Raw genomic sequence first — 23,673 nt, forward strand, 5'->3', positions numbered from 1 at the left:
ATCCTACACCCCAACCCCCCTCATTCTACACCCCAACCCCCCTCATTCTACACCCCAACCCCCCTCACCCCACACCCCAACCCCCCTCACCCCACACCCCAACCCCCTCACCCCAACCCCCCTCACCCCAACCCCCCTCACCCCACACCCCAACCCCCCTCATTCTACACCCCAACCCCCCTCATCCTACACACCAACCCCCCTCAGCCCAGCTCTCACCACCTCAGGCCTCACTCCCGTCCTGCTGTATAACCAGACATGCTGTCTTGTGTCTTACAAGACCAGCTGAGGAGGGACAGGGAGGGGCATTGAAGGGAGGAGGGACAGGGAAGATGCAGTGAAGGGAGGAGGGACAGGGGAGGAGCAGTGATGCGACCATCAATTCATTCAGAGACATGAGTTGAAGTAAACTGTGGCTTTAATTTGCTTATAACTGAGCCTGCCTGCGACTATACTGAACTGAGGGCGGACTTGTAGGACCGCAGCACTTATACTTCCTGCTGGGGGCGGAGCCAAGGGCGGAGCCCTGTACATGCTCCTCATCTCCCCCTGTGGGCAGAGCCGCGCAACGGCTCACAGATGGAGCCCACAGGGACACAGTAATGTACAGTGTGAATTTATAGTGATTACACATTCACCACATTCACCCCCTGTTAAAAATCAAGTCCGTCGGGGGTGACGGGTCTATAAGTTCAGTCGGTCCGGCGCTCGAATCGTGCGTTGAGACCGACGGAGCACTGGAGTTACAGCCGCTTCGGATGGCTGTGGACAGATATTCGGTGCAAATCCGAGGGTGGACTCCGGGGGTGGTTCTTCCAGAGCTTCGTTCCTGCGGACCGGTGGATGGGGGCGCGGGAAGCAAGTAGGTGCAGGGGTGCAGGGCGTGGGAGGCAGCATTGGGTGTAGTGTGGGGGGTACCTAGGCGGTATGGTAATGGTTGTGGTAGTAGTAGTAGTAGATCCTGCAGGTGCCAGGTCCCGGAGGGAAACGGTGTCCTGTCGGCCATCGGGGTGTTCGCCAAACGCGTAGTGGAGGTTTGAGTGCAGGAGCAGGACCCTCTCTACCAGGGGGTCTGTTTTATGTGTCCGGACGTCCTTCCAAAGGAGGACAGGGCCCGGTGTCCTCAACCAGGATGGAAGCGAGGCCCCCGTGGTAGTGCCCCGAGGGAAGACAAATAAGCGATCATGAGGAGTCTGGTTTGTGGCCGTACAAAGGAGGGACCTAATAGCATGGAGTGCATTGGGGAGGACCTCCTGCCAGTGGGAGGTCAGGAGATTCCTGGACCGTAGGGTCAGTAGGACGGTCTTCCAGACCGTCGCGTTCTGCCTCTCCACCTGCCCGTTGCCCCTGGGGTTATAACTGGTAGTCCTGCTCGAGGCGATGCCCTTGTCGAGCAGGTACTGACGCAGCTCGTTGCTCATGAAGGACGAACCCCTGTCGCTGTGGACATAGCTGGGGAAACCGAACAGGGTGAAGACACTGTGCAGGGCACTGATGACTGTATGGGAGGTCATATCGGGGCACGGGATAGCAAAGGGGAACGGGAGAATTCATCTATAATATTGAGAAAGTAGATGTTATGGTTGGTCGAGGGGAGGGGCCATTTGAAATCAATACTCAGTCGTTCAAAGGGCCGGGATGCCTTTACCAGGTGGGTCTTGTGTGGTCTATAGGACTGCGGTTTACACTCCACGCAGATCGGGCAATTCCTGATGACAGCTTTAACCTCCTCGGTGGAGAAAGGCAGATTGCGGGCCTTGATGTAGTGGGCGAGCCGGGTGACCCCCGGGTGGCAGAGGTCATTGTGGATAGCCTGTAGTCGGTCGTCTTGCGTGCTGGTGCATGTGCCATGGGACAGGGTATCTGGGGGCTCGTTGAGCTTCCCAGGATGGTATACGATATCATAATTATAGGTGGAGAGTTCGATCCTCCACTGCAAGATTTTGTCAATCTTGATTTTGCCCCGCTGCGAGTTATCAAACATAAACGGAACCGATCTCTGGTCGGTGATGTGGGTAAACCTCCTACCAGCGAGGTAGTGCCTCCAGTGCCGCACGGCTTCCACAATGGCTTAATCTTCCTTTTCGACTGAGGAGTGTCGAAGTTCCGAAGCGGAGAGGGTTCGGGAAAAGAACGCTATCGGCCTGCCAGCCTGGTTCAGAGTGGCAGCGAGAGAGACCTCTGAGGCGTCGCTCTCCACCTGGAATGGGACGGATTCATCTACTGCCCGCATGGCGGCTTTGGCGATGTCCGCCTTAATTCAGTTGAAGGCCTGGCGAGCCTCGGCTGACGGTGGGAAGAGTGTGGCCTTAAATAGTGGGCGGGCTTTGTCCTCATACTGGGGGATCCACTGGGCATAGTATGAGAAAAATCCGAGGCACCTCTTGAGGGCCCTGGAACAGTGAGGGAGAGGGAGTTGTAAGTTGTAAGCATACGGTCAGGGTCGGGTCCTAGGACCCCGGTTTCCACGACGTAGCTGAGGATGGCTAGTCTGGTTGTGCGGAAAACGCATTTTTCCTTATTATATGTGAGGTTGAGTTTTTGGGTGGTTAGGAGAAATTGGTGGAGGTTGGCGTCGTGGTCCTGCTGGTCATGGCCGCAGATGGTGACATTATCCAAGTACAGAAACGTGGCCCGCAGACTGTACTGGTCCACCATTCGGTCCATTGCTCGTTGGAACACCGAAACCCCATTCGTAACGTCAAAGGGAACCCGGAGGAAATGGAAAAGGCGGCCGTCAGTCTCGAACGGCGTGTAGTGGCGGTCCTCCGGGCGGATTGGGAGCTGGTGGTATGCAGACTTTAGATCCACCGTGGAGAATATGCGGTACTGAGCGATCTGATTTACCATGTCTGCAATCCGGGGGAGGGGGCACGCATCGAGGTGCGTGAACCAGTTAATGGTCTGGCTGTAATCAACCTCCATCCGGAACTTTTCCCCGGTCTTGACGACCACCACCTGAGCTCTCCTGGGGCTAGTACTGGCCTCTATGACTCCTTCACGTAAGAGACGCCGGACTTCGGATCTAATAAACACTGTCCTGCAGGCTATACCTCCTGCTGCGAGTGGCCACTGGTTTGCAGTTGGCAGTGAGATTAGCGAAGAGTGGAGGGGGGTCGATTTTCAGAGTTGCTAGGCTACATATAGTGAGTGGGAGGAGGGGTCCGCCGAAGCTGAGTGTTAGGCTCCTGAGGTTGCACTGGTAATCCAGTCCTAGGAGGAGGGGGGGCACAGAGGTCTGGGAGTACATACAGTTGGAAGTTGGTATAGTTGGCGCCCTGTATTGTTAACGTCGCAATAGTGCGCCCTTGTATCTGAACGGAGTGCGACCCCGAGGCGAGGGAGATAGTTGTTTGCTGTGTCGGAAATATCGGGAGCGAGCAGCGCCTTACCAGATCTGGGCGAAGAAGCTCTCGGTACTCCCGGAGTCGAAGAGGCACGGTGTCTCGTATCCGTTGATTTGGACGGACATCATGGAGCTCTTGAGATGCTTTGGCCGCGACTGGTCCAAAGTGACTGCACTGAGCTGTGGGTAGTCGGTGGCGTGGTCGGCGGTGCTGGAGCGGCCCCGCGATGACGGTCCCCGGAGGTCGTAGTCGTCGAGTGGCATATCGAGTGACGGCCAAGATGGCGGCCCCCGTTGATTGCACGTGGCGGGTGGCGAGGAAGATGGTGTCCAAGATGGCCACCCCCATGGATCGCACGTGGCGAGCGGCGAGGAAGATGGTGCCCAAGATGGCGGCCCCCATGAATCGCACATAGCCGGCCGTGTGGTGGAGGATTGGCAAGATGGCGGCCCCCATGAGTCACACATGTTTTGCAGAGGCGGAGTCGGCAGACACGCTGCAACATTGCGGGGTCTGCGGGCCTGTGAGTCGGAGGAGCGAGTGTTCGGGTTAGGGTTCGAGTTAGAGTTTTTAGCTTTGGCCAGGCAGGCCTTAGCAAAGTGCCCTTTCCGCCCGCAGCTGCTGCAGGTCGCGTTGCGGGCCGGGCAGTGCTGCCGGGAGTGTTGGGGCTGGCCGCAAAAGTGGCACGATAGCCCTCCTTGGTGGGCGGGTGGCCACGCGGCGCAGGCCTGGGGCAGTCTCTGGTCGGGGGTCCACGATGGGGGTCGCGTGATCGGCCGGGAACGCATTTAAACTTTGGAAAGCGACCTCTAATGAGGTCGCTAGTTTTACTGTGTCCTCCAGGTCCTGGGCCCCTTTTTCGAGAAGACGCTGCCGCACATAATTGGATCAGACCCCTGCAACATACACGATTTGGACGGCGACTTCCATGTGCTGGGAGGCTGTCACGGCCTGGAAGTTACATTCTCGTGCTAGAGCTTTAAGGTCGCTTAGATAGTCTTCTAGCGACTCTGCAGGGCACTGGCGTCGAGTTGTAAAGACGTGCCGCGCGTAGACTTCATTCACGGGCCGCATGTACAGGCGGCCGAGGGCCTCAGTATATGAGTCAGTTACATCAAGTTGAGTTGAAATACGATGGCTCACCCGTGCGTGGAGAAGACTGAGTTTCTGTTCTTCAGTAACAGCGGAGGTAGTTGACGCAGCCAGGTAGGCCTTGAAACACCGAAGCCAATGCCAAAAAAATTATTTTGCTTCTGCGGCCTGTGGATCGAGTTCCAGTAGGTCAGGTTTGAGGGCTGATTCCATAGTAGTTTTTAAGTCGATTAAATTGATGCGACCATCAATTCATTCAGAGACACGAGTTGAAGTAAACTGTGGCTTTAATCGGCTTATAACTGAGCCTGCCTGCGACTATACTGAACTGAGGGTGGACTCGTAGGATCGCAGCACTTATGCTTCCTGCTGGGGGCAGAGCCAAGGGCGGAGCCCTGTACATGCTCCTCATCTCCCCCTGTGGGCAGAGCCGTGCAACGGCTCACAGATGGAGCCCACACGGACACAGTAATGTACAGTGTGAATTATAGTGGTTACACATTCACCACAGGCAGTGAGGGGAGGACGGACAGGGAGGTGCAGTGAAGGGAGGAGGGGCAGTGAAGGAGGAGTGAAGGGAGGAGGGACAGGGAGGTGCAGTGAAGGGAGGAGGGGCAGGGAAGGAGGAGTGAAGGGAGGAGGGACAGGGAGGTGCAGTGAAGGGAGGTGGGACAGGGAGGTGCAGTGAAGGGAGGGACAGGGAGGTGCAGTGAAGGGAGGAGGGACAGGGAGGTGCAGTGAAGGGAGGAGGGACAGGGAGGTGCATTGAAGGGAGGGACAGGGAGGTGCAGTGAAGGGAGGAGGGACAGGGAGGTGCAGTGAAGGGAGGAGGGACAGGGAGGTGCAATGAAGGGAGGAGGGACAGGGAGGTGCAGTGAAGGGAGGAGTGATAAGGAGGTGCAGTGAAGGGAGGAGGGACAGGGAGGTGCAGTGAAGGGAGGACGGACAGGGAGGTGCAGTGAAGGGAGGAAGGACAGGGAGGTGCAGTGAAGGGAGGAGGGACAGGGAGGTGCAGTGAGGGGAGGACGGACAGGGAGGTGCAGTGAAGGGAGGAGGGACAGGGAGGTGCAGTGAAGGGAGGAGGGACAGGGAGGTGCAGTGAAGGGAGGAGGGACAGGGAGGTGCAGTGAAGGGAGGAGGGACAGGGAGGTGCAGTGAAGGGAGGGACAGGGAGGTGCAGTGAAGGGAGGAGGGACAGGGAGGTGCAGTGAAGGGAGGAGGGACAGGGAGGTGCAGTGAAGGGAGGAGGGATAAGGAGGCGCAGTGAAGGGAGGAGGGACAGGGAGGTGCAGTGAAGGGAGGAGGGATAAGGAGGTTGTGATCGGCTGTGGGGAAGCAGGCACCATTTGGAAGGGGGGTGAAATGGGACAGGATGGCTGAGCTGCTGGTAGTCAGGCTTCTTAGTTGGCAAATGCGGTTGTCCCGTGTGCGGAGCACACGTTGGACAGCCTACCATGCCAGCCCGAGCTCCATGCCTGGCTCTCATTGGCTCTCCTCCTCACCCTGATCCCAAGGAGACACCCTGAGTCCACGGAGCTGTCACCAAGTTGTTGGCTGCTACTCCACCCCCAGCTCTGGTAGCCACCCCCGCAAGTTACAATTGTGAACACTTTTTTAAACTTTGCTGACCATCTCTCTCCCCCTCAGCAGCAATAGAACCCAGTCCCCATTTGTAAATACTTGCAGTAAATTGAGCCCACGTGACTTCCACCTGAGAGGGAATGAGCATCAGTGAAGCATGGAACATACTGGGTCCAATCTGCTAAGTATATTTAAGTGAATACAAATGCCGGTTTAGCATGCCCCGGCCAGCGTTGGGGGGGTGGGGGGGTGGGAGGGGTGGGGGGGTGGGAGGGGGGGGGTCAGGGGGTGGGAGGGGTGGGGGTTCGGGGGGGTGGGAGGGGTGGGGGGGGGGGGGGGGTGGGGGGTCTGGGGGTGGGAGGGGTGGGGGGGGGTCGAGGGGTCGGGGGGGACTGGAGGGACTGGATCATGGTGCCCGAAACGATGCCGGACACGAAACTGGATTTTTGCCGGACATCCGATTCTCTGCCTGATCACGGTTCACGTTTCCGGCATGGTGAGGTGAAGAATCTGCCCGAGGATATGATTTCAGACAATTCTACCCCAGGATATGATTTCCTATACACCAGAAATTTTTCTAAACCTTCCGCAAATGTGAGCTGACAGGGAGTTGAAACAAGCTGCTTGGCAATTGAGATACATTATAGCTAGAAGGCCAATTCTAAAACTGAACCATTTTTAAAAAACTGGAAAACCATAGTGTCAAACTATTGTCAATGATGGGAGAAAAGAACCGTAAGGTGGTCCATAGATGCAGCATTTTTATGGCGAGGCAAGGGAAGATCCCATGGTCTCTGCAAATTTATGAGATTTCTTCAACAATTGTGATATCCTAGGCGTTCTTCTAAATTACAAGAAAGTACAGTTATAGGAAAAGATAAACATTTTCTCTGTCTGTAATGTGCAAAACAAAGCAGGGTCAACCACTTGACAAGGTAGCACAGTGGTTAGCATTTTTGCTTCACAGCGCCAGGGTCCCGGGTTCAATTACCGGCTTGGGTCACTATCTGTGTGGAGTCTGCAGATTCTCCCTGTGTCAGCGTGGGTCTCCTCCGAGTGCTCCGGTTTCCTCCCACAAGTCCCGAAAGACGTGCTGTCTGGTGAAATGTATATTCTGAATTCTCCCTCAGTGTACCTGAACAGGCGTCGGAATGTGGCGACTAGGGGATTTTCACAGTAACTTTATTACAGTGTTAATGTAAGCCCACTGGTGGCAATAATAAGATTATTATTAATGTACTGTGCAACCCATTCAGTACCAGGCAGTAGCATAACTTAACGAGGAAGTGACATCTTCAGCATAAGGCCACAAGCCTTTTTAGAGGCAGCTGATAAATAAAAATTCTTTGATATTTTGTAATTTATTCATGGATGATTTTGCCATTGTATTCCAGGGAATGTTCTGTTTGAAACTGATCCATACATTTTTGTCATTTTAGGATTTTGATTGAGTGCAAGGCATGGGCCTCCTTCGTATGGAGATGGAAGCCGGTTTATTTCCATGTCACTTGGCTGAACAAAGTAGATGTGAAAGGATCAATGCCAAAGTATAGGTTTAACACAAAACAAGTTTGGGCCTTGCTCTGTTAATCACTGTTTCAGCTTTTGCAAGGGGAAACACTGTCATGTATCTGATTGAATTAGTAATTAATAAACAAGTCAGCAAGATTTAATTAGAGGAATGTTTCACTCCAGCTGCAGTTTGAGCGAAAACCCTTAATCTCGCACCAGTCACTCTCAATGCTCAGTTTTCTCACTAACTTTCTCCTACTCTAATAAATTGGGGACCTACCTTCAATCTCAGAGCTTCATTCTTTTAGCTTCATTCAGTTCAACGCATTCAAGACACGCTTTTTTAAATTTCTGAAGGAAGTGCAGTTTGTGCTGTGGTCTTAATTAGATTTTGCTTCCATTTAGAACTTTAAAAATCTTATTTAAATGTAAATGACCAAAGCATTCAATCCGTTGGCTATGAGAGGATGACCATTTGGCTTTAATTAGCCCACTTGTTATTTTTTGTTAAATGTGTTGAACTGACCGAGAAAGAAATGGTGCACTTATTAAATCAGAATCTGTTTCTAATGAGCAAAAACGGAAAATTGCAAATCTGAAATTAAAAAGAAAACAAGAGACTGCTGGAGTAATAGACAGCTTAACTGATAACTGAAAGATGAAGATGGGTACGTTTCTGGATGTAATATTCCATTCTGCTGAGATGATACACATCAGTTAACAATTGACCCGCTGTACATTTCCAGCGTTCTCTCTTTTTATTTTCAATTTTTTTAAATTAAGCTGCTTAGCATGTATCCTATATTCTGGAACAGAAAAGTACTAATGCATCATAGCGTGTTATTACTAAACTTCTTAATTTTGCACAAGAGACCTACTTTCAAAATGAGTGTTAGTAACTCCAATAATCAGCTGAGGAGTCGCTCAAGGTATCTACATTTATTGGTGTTAGCCTTTAAATGCATTTGAAATAACATAAAGCCAGCTTGCCAGGTCCTGTTTGAGAACCGTGAGGCTCAGTAATAGCTCAGACTAGCAAAATGAAAGAGTATTGTTGACGATGCAAGTGTGCCTGTGTCAATCGAGACCGTAATCTGTGACGACAGGAGAAGGAAATTAATCATTGGAAATTGTTGCAGGCCATTGGAGCGAAGCGAAGAATCAAAATAAAATGATTTAAGCAAATAAAAATGCACCGAAAGTCGACGAGGCACTACTTCTAGCTGATTTTAATTATCTTAAATGGCGGGGAAGGTACTAAACATTAATGGGTTGAATCCATCGTGGTAGTTTTGTGACAAACACAAATTTAAGAAATTGACATTTCCCATTGTCAATGTTTAAAAAAAATCTATCTTGCCTCTGCTTATTTCACATCCTCTAATTATATCTGCCTTTCTTTCTCTGCCTACAACATGTTTTAACGCCCACTTCCTGCACCCCGGATGGATTTCAAAGACTATCTTCTGGACCTCCTTGCGTTGCTGCTCTCACCTCTTATCTATTTCTTTCACTGCCTCCTCTCTTCTGTATATTTCCACTCTCTCTGTCGGGGCCTGTGCACCCGATAGACCAACCTTCGTCCTTGTGCAACCTATCCACACCCACCAAATTAATATTGTGCATTAGTGTAAATAAACATTTAGCATTTATAATTACAGGTTTATTTTACATGGAATAGGAGAATATTTTGATACTGATAGTACATTCTCATTGTTTCACACTTTCTACAGGATATCTATAAAGAGGAAATGCACATTATAATGTGTAATATGTAATACTTTAAAAGATTGAATACAACATTTTTATTCAAAATTTTCATCAAAATCAACACATCATCAACATCAAACAGCCCATAAAGTGGCTCATACATAGTACAATATCATAATAACTATATATATATTCTACCTGCCACCTCAGGTACAACCCCTCCACTGACCCCCAATGATATACTTGACTTTTTCTAAATATAGAAATTCCATGAGGTCACCCAACCAGGCCAAGGCACTGGGAGGACCGGCAGAACTCCATCCCAGCAGAACTCACCTCCAGGCTATCAATGAGGCAAAGGCCAGAACATCTGCCTTCATCCTGATCTGCAGCCCTGGTGAATTCAACACCCCAAAAATGGCTATCAATGGACAAGGTTCCAGATCAATGTTGAGAATTGCTGACAAAGAATGGGCCCCAAAAGCTTCCCATCCTTGGATACGACAAGGATATGTGGGTGTGGTTAGCAGGCCCATGAGAGCACTGCTCTCACCTGTCCTCCACTTCATCAAAGAACCCACTCATCCTAGCCTGCGATAGATGAGCTCCATGTCCCACCTTCAGCTGGATCAGGCTGAGCCACGCACAGGAGGACGTAGAATTCACCCTACGAAGGGCCTCATTCCACACATCTTCATTAAGAATGGGTCCCAGTTCTTTCTCTCATTCACCCTCACCCACTCCAGCTGTGTACCCGAGCAGGTGCCAGAGTGTGGCGACTAGGGGATTTTCACAGTAACTTCATTACAGGGTTAATGTAACCCTACTTGTGATGATAAGGATTATTATTATTGAAGTCCCCAGCACCAACTGGTGTGTGTCTAGATTGGGAATGGAAGTAGTAGATTCCTAATAGATACCACATCATCTCAGTTTGGGCATAGACATTTACCAGAACCATCAGTGTAGCCGCCAGAGACCCATTGACAACCACGTACAAACCATTAGCTTCCACCATGATCTTGGTGGCCGACAGGGGAAGCCGCTTATGAACCACAATTGCTGTTCCTTGGGTCCTGTGTAATATGGAATACTATGGCCGGAATTTTCCGGCAGTTCTCGCTGGTGGGTGTGCCAGCGGTGTGGGGGGGAGGTGGGAGGACCTCGGTCCCACACAAGAAATGCGGGGGGGGGGGGGGGGGGGGGGGGGGGGTTGTGGGTGTGGGAATCACCCCATGTATTCCTGCAACAGTTATGAGATGATGTCATGTGCAATTTACTCAATCAATAATCATTACAACGGAGTGGGCTACTTTAAATTTACAAGTGTGCAGTTTGGAAGAGATATGCAGATGCACAAATTTGTAAAACTGTTACAAATACAGAACGAGGAATATATGAAATTTTGGGGAAGACAGCATTGTAAATACATGGAACTCTATATGTGTGTCAGTACATGTGGATGTATATTAGCTGATCTGGGATGGGATTTTCCAGTCCCGCCTGCCTGGGATCAGAAATTCCCATCCGTGATCAACAGATCTTTGGCTTGTCCATCATATTTATCATCCTGCTCCTGACGATTCCTACTGCAGGTGTGACTGGAAGATTGATACCCGAGACTTTTCATTCCGATTGCTGAAGTCTGTTTATTTACTTATGTAACTTCTTAAACGGTTCATTCAATTTTTGCTGCCATCTTGCTGAACACTGCCGCTCTAGACAACCGCGTAGTTTGCCTAGGGGATCCAGGGTCCCTACTCCCTGAATGTTTCTTACACACTCTTCCCTTGATTATAGCACCTCTTATTTTTTCAGGAGGGTCAGAAGAAATGTGGTATTCGTTAAAGTGGAGAATCAACAAATAGCAGTGGATGGATGTAAACCGCAGCACAGCTTTATGCAGACTCTGGATGAAGCAGGTGTGAAAAACAATGACAGTGAATGTTAGAGATCTGAAATAAAGCCAGGGAACGCTGCAAATACTCAACACATCAGGCTGACCTGTGGAGATGGAAACAGAGGGTGGGATTTTCTGACATTTTGCCAGAGCGTCAGATTCAGTGAGAAACTGGCAAATTGGCGTAGAGCTCTGCACAGCTGAGTTTTCTCTCCAGATCCTCTGGAACTCTGTGCACAGGTAACCTGGGAGCGGGGTTTTCACTATCATGCTTTGGGCGGGGCTCGCTCCACACAGATCAGGGTGCCACCTTTAAAGGGTGTCCCAATCTGTGTTAGGGATAAACTCCTCATCACCCCTCCCGCCCCACCCCCACGCTCTATGGGGGAAGCTCTCACAAGCATCGGGGCAGACCCCCCCCCCCCACATGCATCAGGGCACAATCACCCCCCATCATAAGCATCAGGGCAACCCCCTCACATAAGCACTGGGGCAGGTGTCAGTCCACTGATCCTTCTCTCAACTGCTTCCAACTTACCTATATCCTTTTTTAAATAAGGAGACCAAAACTATACACATGTGATCTCACCAATGTTCTGTACAACTGTAGTAAAACATCCCGGTACGGGATTGTTCCGCAATTGGCGGGATGGCCCCACGCCGGCAGCAAGAACGGCGCAAACCACTCCAGCATCAACCAACCGGAAGTTGCGGAATCCTCTGCACTTCCGGGAGCTAGGCCGGCGCCGGAGGGGTTGGTGCCGCGCCAACCGTCGGCGAAGGGCTGGCGCGAGTTGGCGCATGCGCAGACCGGCTGGCATGTTCCTGCGCATACGCAGGGGGGGTTCTTCTCCGCTCCAGCCATGGCGGAGCCCAACAGAGGCCGGCATGGAAGAACGGAGTGCCCCCATGGTACAGGCCCGCCCGCAGATCTGTGGGCCCCGATCGCGGGCCAGGCTACAGTGGGGGCCACCCCCCCCCGGGGCAGGATCCTCCCGTGCCCCCCCCCCCCGAGGACTCCACTAGATGGCCTACCAGCCAGGTCCCGCCTTGTGGGACCCTGTCCATTTCACGCTGGCAGGACTGGCCAGGAATTGATGGCCGCTCGGCCCATTGGGGCCCGGAGAATTGCTGGGGGGCCGCTGCCAATGGCCCCCGACCAGCGTGGCATAAACCCGCTCCCGCCTGAAAACCAGTGCTGGAGAATACGGCAGTCGGTGTCGGTGCGGCAGGGCGGGATTCTTGCCGCCCCCCCTGGGGATTCTCCAACCCGGCAGGGGGTCGGAGAATCCCGCCCTCCTACTTTTATATCCCACCCCCCTTGCAATAAACAACAGCATTCCATTTGCCTTCCTGCTCACTTGCTGTACCAACATATTAACCTTTTGAGACTCATATGCCAGGACACCCAGATCCCTCTGTACCTCAGAGTTCTGCAATCATGCACCATTTAAATAATATGCTAGCTTTTCTATTCTTCCTGCCTGTGGTAGGCTATATTAGGGATATCACGGTACCTAGGTGGGATGTACCTTATACTGTAGTATGAGTGGTAGAACCTGCCTGCTGGTTCCGCCCAGCAGGCGGAGCATAAGAGTCTGTGTTTCACCCACAGCAGTCATTCTGTACCGGAGATGCTGGGGTAACTACTTGTTCATTAAAGCCTTCAATTGGACTACAATCTCGCTTCAGTAGTGATTGATCGTGCATCACTGCCAAAGTGCTCAAGTTCACATTTTCTCACATTTTACTCAATCTGCCAAGATTTGGTCCACTCATTTAACATATCTATGTCCCTTTTGCAGATTCTGTGTGTCCTCTTCACAACTTATTTTCTTACTTATCTTTGTGTCATCAACAAATTTAGTAACCATACATTCCATTCCCTCATCCAATTCATTGTAATAACCTGTAAAGAGTTGAGGCCCGAACTTTAATCCCCGTGGCCTCCACTTGTCACATTTTATCAACCCAAAAATGAGAGATTTATATCTATCCTGTTTCCTGTTAGCTAACCAACCCTCTATCTATGCTAATATGTTACCCAATACCCTGAGCTCTTATTTTGCATTGTAGCCTTTGAAATGGCACCTTAAATACCTTGTGGAAATGTAAATACAGCATATCTGCCAAGTTCCTCTTCAGCCACACTGCTTGTTACTTGCTGAAAGAATTTTAATAAATTAGTCAAATATGATTTCTCTTTCACAAAACCATGTTGACTCTGCCTGATTGCACTGAGGTTTTCTACATGCGCTGCTATAACCTCCCTAATAATAGATTTCAATAATTTCCCGATTAAATGAAAAGAAAATCACTTATTGTCATGGGTAGGCTTCAATGAAGTTACTGTGAAAAGCCCCTAGTCGCCACATTCCGGCGCCTGTTTGGAGAGGCTGGTACAGGAATCGAACTGTGCTGCTGGCCTGCTTGGTCTGCTTGAAAAGCCAGCGATTTAGCCCAGTGAGCTAAACCAGCCCACTGTAGTTTCCAGGGGCGAAATTCTCCGACCCCACGCAGGGTCGGAGAATAGGCGGGAAGCGGCGTTATTTCCGCTCCCGCAGGTTTTTCAATTCTCCCGCCGGTCATAAACCGGCGTTGTGCAAATCCCGCCGGCAGCCTGTGAAAACAGCTGGCGCCGGCGGGATTTCATTTTTTTAAAAAACTTACCTCAAATCTCCGGCCCGGATGGGCCGAAGTCCCGCCGCTGGGAGGCCTTCTCCCGCCGCCAAGGTTTAAACCACCTTGGTGGCGGCGGGCTCAGCGGCGCGAGCAGGCCCCCGGGGTCCTGGGGGGGCGGGGGGCGATCGGACCCGGGGGGGTGCCCCCACGGAGGCCTGGCCCGCGATCGGGGCCCCCCGCTCACTCTGCGGGGCAGTGCCGTGGGGGCACTCTTTCTCCTTCCGCTCCGCCACGGCCTCCGCCATGGCGGACGCGGAGCAGAACCCCGCATCGCGCATGCGCCGGCAGTGACGTCAGCGGCCAGCTGCCACTGACGTCACTGCCGGCGCATGCGCCGACCGCCGAAAGCCTTTCGGCCAGCCCCGCTTCCGACGGCGCCGGGTGTTTGCGCCAGTCTTCTGGTGCAAACTGCTCCGGCGCGGGGCTGGCCCCCAAAGGTGGGAAGAATTCCCCACCTTTGGGGAGGCGCGACCCCTGAGTGGTTGGCGCCACTCCCCTACGCCGGCACCCTCCGTCACGCCGGGTAGGGGAGAATCCAGCCCCTGATTTCCGACTTCCTCTTGTCTTGAATAGGGGGTCATATTCACTATTTTCCAATCTGATGGGACCTTTCCAGAATCTAGGGAAGTTTGCAAAATTCAAATCAATGCATTTTCTATCTCAGAAGTCACTTCTTTTAAGATTCTAGGATGAAATCCATCAGGATCTGGGAATTTTTCAGCTTCTGGTTCTAATAATTTTCTTAGGACCCTCTCCCTAGTGATTGTAATTGTTTAAATTTCCTTTCACCCTTTCACCTTATTGTAGTCAATGAGGGGTCCCGAAAAGGTGAGCCAAAAGTGGTTTATTTCCTTCTCACAGCTCACAAGAAATATAGCTAGTAAACAACAGTCCCAGTCACAGTCGGGATCACCCTGAGATGCCGGCTCCTTCCTGGGCCGACTTTTATCTCGGGGGAATTAACAAGCCCGCTGAGGGGCCTCCACCCCTCAGCGGGGGAGCTCGTACTCTTAGAGCCCCACAGAGAGATCAATTGGGTTGTCCCCATTGGTCTCATGGGGGTTACAACATCCCTTCCCCCCCCCCCCCCCCCCCCACTAATTCCCCCCATTGTAGGTTGTGCCCTGGCTGTTGCGGGGCAGGGTTGGGGGTGTGTGTAGTGTGTCGGGAACATTGTTTTCATGGCAAAGCCTTCATCCGAAAACACTGATTTTCTCCATGTCGGATCCTGAATCCTCTACTTCACACGCCTCAGTGTCGGGTACTTTAGGGGATGATGGCCCTTGACCCCTTTGTGCCGGGCCAGCATGGCTGGAATATGGCTTTTCCGGTGGAGTTTGTCCTGGCGTTGGCTCCTTGCTCCAGAGGTGATCTAGGTGCTTCCACACCATCCGTTCTCGAGCCTTTATTGAGTAAGGTACTGGTCCAGTCTGTTGTGCCATAGTCCTTAGAATCCACTGTGCGCCGTCTCCGAAGTTTCCCTACCCCTTTCCCGCCTCCTGGTCGGAAAGTCTGTCCTGCACCCGTTGCTTCAGTACTGCCCTCAAAGGTCTTGTCTCCGTTTTACTTTCCCGCTAATAGAGAAATACAGCACAGAACAGGCCCTTCGGCCCACGATGTTGCGCCGAACTTTTGTCCTAGGTTAATCATAGAATTTTGGACAATTTGTCATGGCCAATCCACCCAACCTGCACATCTTTGGACTGTGGGAGGAAACCGGAGCACCCGGAGGAAACCCACGCAGTCACGGGGAGGATGTGCAGACTCCACACAGACAGTGACCCAAGTCGAAATCGAACTTGGGGCCCTGGAGCTGTGAAGCAATTGTGCTATCCACAATGCTACCGTGCTGCCCTTAAAATATTGGGGAACGTTAACCTAAGGCAGGTTCGGATCCTCCGGCCCATCAGCAGTTCAGTCGGTGCCAATCCAGTCGTAACGTGGTCTGATAGCTGAACAAAAAGCACGCCAGCCTCGTCTCCACGTATTCCGTAGCCTGTTTCCTCATACCCTACTTGAAAGTCTGCGCTGCTTGTTCAGCCAGACCATTTGAGGAAAGGTGGTATGGTGCAGTCTGGATGTGCTTCACCCCGTTTGTTTTCATGAAGTATGCAAACTCCTCGCTGGTGAAGGGGGTACTGTAGTTCATGACTAACACGGAAGCCATGAGTGCTGAATGACAATCCTGGTTTCTCGACCGTGGCCTTTGAAGAGGTGGACGGCATTTGATGAATGTCTAGACATTTGGAATGGGCATCAGCTATCAGCAGGAACATTGAGTCTTGGAAAGATCTGGCAAAATCTGCATGTAGACGCACCCAAGTCTGGCACGGTCATTCCCATGGGTGGAGTGGTGCGGCTGGCGGGAGCAGCTGATGATCCTGGCACGTGGTGCATTGCTGGGCCAATCGTTTAATCTTGCCATCCAGGCCTGGCCAGCACATGTAGACCCTGGCTAACATTTTCATCTTTGACACCCCCCGGGTGTCCATTGTGTTGATCTTGGAGTATGGCCTGTCTGCCCTGGCTTGGGATCACAACGTGAGCTCCCCACAGGAGGATGCCATCCTCCATGCTGAGATCTGGCTGTTTGGTCTCAAAAGCCTACAGCTCCTTAGACAGTATCCCTTGCTGGCCCCCTTGTCAGATGACAGGCTGCAACTTTGCCAATACTGGGTTCTTCTGTGTCTAATTGCATATTTGTGTGGCTGTGACTGGCAAGGTATGCATACAATTCAAGGTTGATACAACCTCATCAGTCCTCGGTGGAGATGGGAGACGTGTTGGCAGCGAGAGCCAGCTCAGAGCATCTGCATTTGTGATTTAGGTGCCCAGGCGATTCTCAAACACGTACACATATGCTGCTAACAATAGGAATGTCCTCGTTCGCTTTGACCAATCAGATTATTGGCTTGTGGTCCATTACGATGGTGAACCGATGCTCATAAACATACTGGTGAAATTTCTGCACCGCAAAGACAACGGCCAGCCCTTCTTTCTTAATCTGGACCTAGTTGCGCTATGCAGCTGCTAAAGTCTGCGAAGCATAAATTATCGGTCTCTCCTGTCCATCGTCCACGCAGTGGGATAACACTGCCTCGATACCATATGGAGAGGCAACACAAGCGACCAAAAGGGGCTTTGAGGGGTTGTAATGACGATAGCTGCTGTTTCACCCTGTCAAAGGCTTCTTCTTGCAGTGCTCTCCACGCCCATTCTTGAAGCTTCTTCAGTAGTACATGCAGTGGAATGAGGATGGTCACAAGGTTAGGGATAGATTTTCCGCAATAATTCATGAGTCATAAGGACACCTGTAATCCAGTCACATTCTCTGGCATGGGGGCTTGTTTGATTGCTCGTACCTTTTCCTCTACTGGGTGCGGCCGTCTCAGTGGGTGCAATGCCCTCAATATGTGACCTCTTTGGCGTAGAAAACACATTTTCCTCTCTATAGGCAGACCCCTGTCTCGGAAAACTGGTGGAGAATTCCCTCCACGTTTCTCAGATGCTCCTTTTTGGTGGCTTCAGTGACTGGGACACCATCCAAGTAGACTGTCACTCGCAATAGTCCTTGAGGGGGGATGTTTCTCGTGAGTTTCTGAAAAATAGCACAAGCCGATGAGACTCCAAATGGCCACCTTATATATTCATAGAGGCTCCTCTGGCTTTTTAAAGATCACGTATTTCCTGGAATCTGCACGAAGCTCCAATTGGAGGTATGCATGACTCATATCGTGTATCCTCCCTTGCATAGAGGTCTTCTAATCATGGCATTGGGTATCTGTCCAAATGAAAGGCCTTGTTTACTGTTAGCTTGTCTCCCTGCATAGGTGAAAGGTTTTGTCTGGTTTCAGTACTGGAATCACAGGCGCTGCCTAATGTGCAAATTCTACCGCCTGATGATTCCAAGGCTTTCCAAACGGTTGGGTTCATCCTAAACCTTTGTCAGCAATCTGTAGGGAACTGGGTGGGCCCTGAAGTACTTTGTTTGGGCCTCAGGGTCTACGTGTACCTTGGCCATGGGCCCTTTGATATTTCCCAGGCCCTCTTGGAAAACCTCCGGGTACTTCCCCAGGATTTTGCATAATCTCCCAGTGCCCATCCTGAAATCCACTACCAGTCCAATGGAGCATCTGTAGTCAATCATGGCCCAGCAGTTTCAGGCTGGGGCCCCATACTACTGTCAAAGGCAACAGGACAGACTAATGTCCGTCGACGACTGAAGTAATCTTTGCAGCTACGATAGTGGTTTCCCCGTGTGTGTTGCCAATCTCGCCTCGGTGTCCCTTAATTTTAAATGTTGGATTCCCGTCCTGATCTTTTAGAATGTCTGCCATCCTATTATTGAGTCTGCAGCACCCCCGTGTCCAGATCCATTTCCAATGGGTGGCCATTCACCTGGACAGTGATTTTGATGGGGGCAGCTGTGGCGCATAGATGCAATTCAACTGCATGCAGCTATCTCTGCCTGGCTGCTCTAGGTGGAGGGTTCTGGTTCTAAGCAGGAGCTTCCCTCGATCAGGGTGACACTCTGGCCACAGGTGCCGCACCTCTGTGAATCCTCCTTCAGTGGTTCTGGGGAGATGTCTCACCTGGCTGCCATGGCACTCGGCCAACGGGCCTGGCCCCAACGGTGTTTGGGAAAGGGCAGGGTCCCAGAAGTCCCACTTCTAGGGTGTGCCACTCGTCTGAATGGGGGTGTCCTACGCTATTCATCTCTATCTGTGACGGCCCCTGGAGCTCCTAGACACTCTTTCACATGCTCTCCCATGAGAGGGTGATCTCAACAACCCTTATTAGGTTCAACAATGGTTTGGCCAGCAATTTCTGCTGGGTCACGGTGTTGTTCACGTATATTCAAGGCAGTCTCACAGCATCTCGGGTAGGGATGGCCTGCAGTCGCAGGGTTCCGCCAGTTTGTGTAATCATGCTAGAAACTCAGTAACAGACACCCCCGGGATTCTCTTGGCCATATCCAATCAGTATCTTTGGATAATGACCAATTGTCATGAGCGCCACTAATTCCTCGAACATCTGGGGCTGCAGGGTAGGTTAGGTTCTTTATGACTTTGAAAGTGGGAGCTCCACAGGTGGTCAAACGAATCACCTTCTGATGGTCTTCCCCAATAATAGTGTTTTCCCTGGAGAAATAGGGCATTCACTCCACGTACTGAGCCCACATTCCACACTCACATCAAACACGTTGAGTCTACCAAAGCGCAGCATTTTTGAAACAGTGCAGACCTTGCTCCTTTGTGTTGAGAAGTAGTCCTACTCTGTGTGACCAGCAGTGCCGTCTATAGTTCGTTTATCCTCGTGTCAATATTGTAGTCAATGAGGAGTTCCTAAAAGGTGAGTTTATTTCCTACTCACAGCTAGGAAATACAGCAAGGAAACAAAGTAAACAACAGTCCAATTCCCAGCCGGGACCATCCTGTGATGCTGGCTCCTTCCTGGCCTGAATTTTATATCGGAGAAGTACCAAACCCGCTACTGGGCCTCCATCCCTCAGCGGGAATAATAGTAAAAACTCTTACTCCATGAGCCCCGCGGGGAAATCAATCGGGTCATTCCCGTGGGAGTATAACACACCTCCTGATTCACCATTATTTCTGGGATGTTATTGCATCCTCTGCAGTGAAGACAGATGCAAAATATCTGTTCAAGTCATTCGCCATTTCCTTTTAACCATTATTAATTCCCAAGACTCACTATCTGGAGGACCGATATTCACCTAACTTACTGTTTCCTTAACTTTCTTTTGTACTCTAATTTCCCCCTCCATCTGTTAGTCATTGCTTGCTGTTCTTTATATTCTGTCCAATTTTCTGACCTGCCACTCAGCTTTATGGAATTATGCACTTTCTTTTCAATTTGCTACACTCTTTAACTTCTTTAGTTTGCAATGGATGGTGCGTCCTTCCTTTGGAATGTTTCTTTCTCGCTGCAATATATCTTTTCTGAGTATTCTAAAATATCTCCTTAAATGTCTGCTGCTGCATCTCTACTGACCTATCCTTTAACCTAATTTCCCAGCTCACTTCACTCATCATACAGATGGCGCAGTGAAGAAAGACACAAATGTCAGAATTATATCCTGTGTAATGCTTCAGGCAGGCAAGGTGAGTGCAAGTATGCATACTAAATTTCTATCCTTACCCTCGTATGATGTGTATGCTAGACACGGCTGCAAACTTGTCCTGATGTCCAATAAAGAATAACTACCAAAGATGAGAGTGATGTTCAGCTTGAAGTGATCCAGTAACACGCCTAACGAGTCCACAGTATTATTATGTTGTCCCGCAGAGCTGATTACTGGTTTATATTCTCTATAAAATAATGGGCTGGGTTCTCCGGTCTCCCAACCTCGTGTTGCTCATCAGCACACCGTTCGCTGGCAGTGGATTCTCTCTTCCCGCCACTTGCCAATGGGATTTCCCATTGAAGCCTGCTGGGAAACCTGGAGAATTCGGGCCAGTATTTTAACTTCTGTCAATGAGACATAAAAGTAACATGCTAATTCTTGTGGGGTCTGTTCCTTAGTCCTTGGAGGCTTGAATATTCATCCCATTATTGTGATCGTTACAGTTTTCACTGAAGAGTAAAAGTAATTAATACAGCTGTCAGGGTTCATCCTCTATTTGCAGTGCTGATACAAAGTGACAAATCGGATGCATTGCACAATGTAATGTAACTTCACACTGTTTCATCGCCAGGGGCACAATTGTTTTGCTGACCTGATCTGAAAGGAACGGATCAGTCAGAAAATCAGGGGAAACCCGCAATTTGGGATTCCCAGACATGCAGCGGAGCTTAAATCTCTCAGCTGCTTGCAATGAGGTCTCCTCTACATTTGGGGAGACTAAATGCTTGCTGGGTGATCACTTTGTAGAACACATTCATTCTGTTCGCAAGCATCACCCCTACCTTCTGGTCACTTGCCATTTCAACTCACCATCTTGCTATCATGTCCACATGTCCCTCCTAGGCCTGCTGCAATGCTCCACCGAATCGCAATGCAAACTGGGAAAAGACTCTCTCACCTTTCAATTCGGCACGTCTCAGCCTTCTGGGCTCAACACGGAGTTCAACACGTTTAGACAGTAAACGTCCAGTTCGATTTTAACCCCCCCCCCCCCCCCCCCACCCCCTTTTGTAATTTGTTGTTTGTTGTTTTTTAGCTCCCCGGCCTGCCCCAACACAGCCCCACCTCTCCCCCACTTGACCACCTGTCCCTGGCTGCACAGTTGCTCTCATTAACACATTCTATTATCATACCTTTTGCCACCATTAGCATTCTTCATTCCCTAATGACACCATTAACACTCCCGTTTGTCTTATGTCCACGACAAATTTGTCAATATCTCATTTTCCCCGACCTATCCCTGTTAACATAGAAACATTGAAAATAGGAGGAGTAGGCCATTCGGCCCTTCTAGCCTGCTCCACCATTCACTATCATTACGGTCGATCTTCCAACTCAGTAACCATTCCCGCATTCCCTCCATAACCTTTGATCCCTTTAGCCCCAAGAGCTATATCTAACTCCTTCCAGAAAACATACTTTTTTGGCCTCAACTATTATCTGTGGTCGAGAATTCTACAGGCCCACCACTCTCTAGGTGATGACATTTCTCCTCATCTCAGTCCTAAATGTTTTACCTGTAACCTTAGGAGTTCTGGACTCCTCTGCCTTTGGGAACATCTTTCCTACATCTACCCTGTCTAGCCCTGTTGGAATTTTAGAGGTTTCTATGAGATCCCCCCTCATTTGTCTAAACCCCTAATCGACTCAATCTCTCTCCATACATCAATCCCACCTTCCAGGAATTAGTCTGGTAAACCTTTGCTGTACTCCCTCCATAGCAAGAACATCCTTCTTCAGATAAGGAAATTGAAACTGCTCACAATATTCCAGATGTGGCCTCATCAAAGCCTTGTACAATTGCAACAAGGCATCTCTGCGCATGCGAATCCTCTCGCTATGACGACCAACATACCATTTGCCTTGTTTACTACCTGCTGCATCTGCATGCTTACCTTCAGTGACTGGTGTACGAGAACACCCAGATCCTGTTGGGCATTCCCCTCTCTTAATTTATGACCATTTAGATAATAATCTGCCTTCCTGTTTTTGCTACCAAAGTGGATCACCTCAGATTTATCCACATTATACTGCATCTGTCATATATTTTCCCACTCACTCAACTTGTCCAAATCACACTGCAGGATCTCTGCATCCTCCTCACAGCTCACCCTCCCACCCGGCTTTGTGTCATTTGTGCCAACTCAGTTCTTCTATTCTGCCCCACCTCCGCCGCCCCCTTTCCAACTATATAATTCATTACGTTTCCACCTTTCTTCAGTTCTGTAGAAGTGTCATTCAGATCTGAAACATTTACCCTGTTCCCTCCACAGGATGCTGCCAAACCTGCTGATTATCCAAAATGCTCTGTTTTTAATTCAGATATCCAGCATCCACAATATTTTACATTTTATTTGAAACCCTCAGCATGTCACCATGGTTCCCAGCCAGAGGCCAAGATGATTGATTGCCTGGGGATGCAATCCCAGTGGGGGGGTCAGAGATCGGGATCCAGAGGGGAGAGGTCAAAGGCTCTGTAGCGGGATTGAAGGCCACCGCACAGGCTCGATGGGCCGAATGATTTTTAAAAACACAAGTGAACCTCGATGTTGGGAATTCGCCCCAGTGGAGGCGGAGGATCGTGGAGGCCCGGAGAATACCGGGTCAGGCCCGCTAATGATATGCCAACGGACTTCACTGTACGTGCGTTCTGGAATGCATTGACGCCGCTGTCGAGGCACTGGAGAATTGTGATTGGGCGTGAAACTGGCACTGCCATGATTTTGCCATCAAAATTGATTCGCGTTTCCCAATTCCAGTGTCTGCCGACAGAGAATCCTGGCCGCAGTGTTTGGTACCATTATTTAATATCTATGTTTAAATTAAAAAATTAAAGCACATTGGCACGGAATTTCCATTGGGCAGCTGCACCTCCGACAAAGTTACACCGGAGAAGGTGAAGCTGGTCTGTGAAATTCCTGACTAATAATAAAAGCTCCAAAAATGAACTATGTGCTTTTGTCTTGATCTCTGAAGTAATCATCCCTTTGTGGGAATGTTGCTTTAGTGCAAACCATAATTCTAAACATCTTGGCTGGGATGCCAGCAGTCATTGCAAGGTCAGTGGGGAAGAATCCATGCATGAAATCATACTGGCCCTGTTAAGGTATGGGCTGGATTCTCCGACCCCCCGCCAGGTCGGAGAATCGTCGGGGGCCGGCGTGAATCCCGCCCCTGCCGTCTCCCGAAGTCTCCGGCACCAGAGATTCTGCGGTGGCAGGAATCGCGGCACGCCGGTCGGCGCCCCCACCCCCCCTCCCCACCCCCGGCGATTCTCCGGCCCGCGATGGGCCGAAGTCCCGCTGCTGTAATGCCAGTTCTGATGGGGTGAATCAAACCACCTCCCTTACTGGTGGGACTGGCAGCGCGGGAGGGCTCCGGGATCCTGGGGAGGGTGCGGGGCGATCTGGCCCCGGGGGGGGGTGCCCCCAGGGTGGCCTGGCCCGCGATCGGGGCCCACCGATCCGCGGGCGGGCCTGTGCCGTGGGGGCACTCTTTTCCTTCCGCGCCGGCCGTAGACTCCGCGATGGCCGATGCGGAAGTGACGCGCCTCCCATGCGCATGTGTGGGAATGACGTCAGCAGCCGCTGACGCTCCTGCGCATGCGCGGACTTCGGCAGGCCGGCGAAGTCCCTTCGGCCCTGGCTGGCGTGGCGCCAAAGGCCTTCCACACCAGCCGCCGGCCTGTAATCACTCCGACGCGG

The 23,673-nt window shown here is 50.9% G+C and overlaps 1 long non-coding RNA gene across 1 annotated transcript in view; it reads left to right on the forward strand.

Moving 5' to 3' along the window:
• The window catches only part of LOC119970020, a 52,834-nt gene extending 45,148 nt beyond the window's left edge, over positions 1–7,686 (forward strand). Inside the window, exon 3 of the long non-coding RNA XR_005461520.1 lies at positions 7,460–7,686. This is a non-coding gene — a long non-coding RNA (uncharacterized LOC119970020). The remainder of the gene's footprint in view (positions 1–7,459) is intronic.
• Positions 7,687–23,673: the final 15,987 nt, after the last annotated feature.

The sequence above is a fragment of the Scyliorhinus canicula genome, chromosome 8, assembly GCF_902713615.1.
Source record: "Scyliorhinus canicula chromosome 8, sScyCan1.1, whole genome shotgun sequence".
Classification (NCBI taxonomy): domain Eukaryota; kingdom Metazoa; phylum Chordata; class Chondrichthyes; order Carcharhiniformes; family Scyliorhinidae; genus Scyliorhinus; species Scyliorhinus canicula.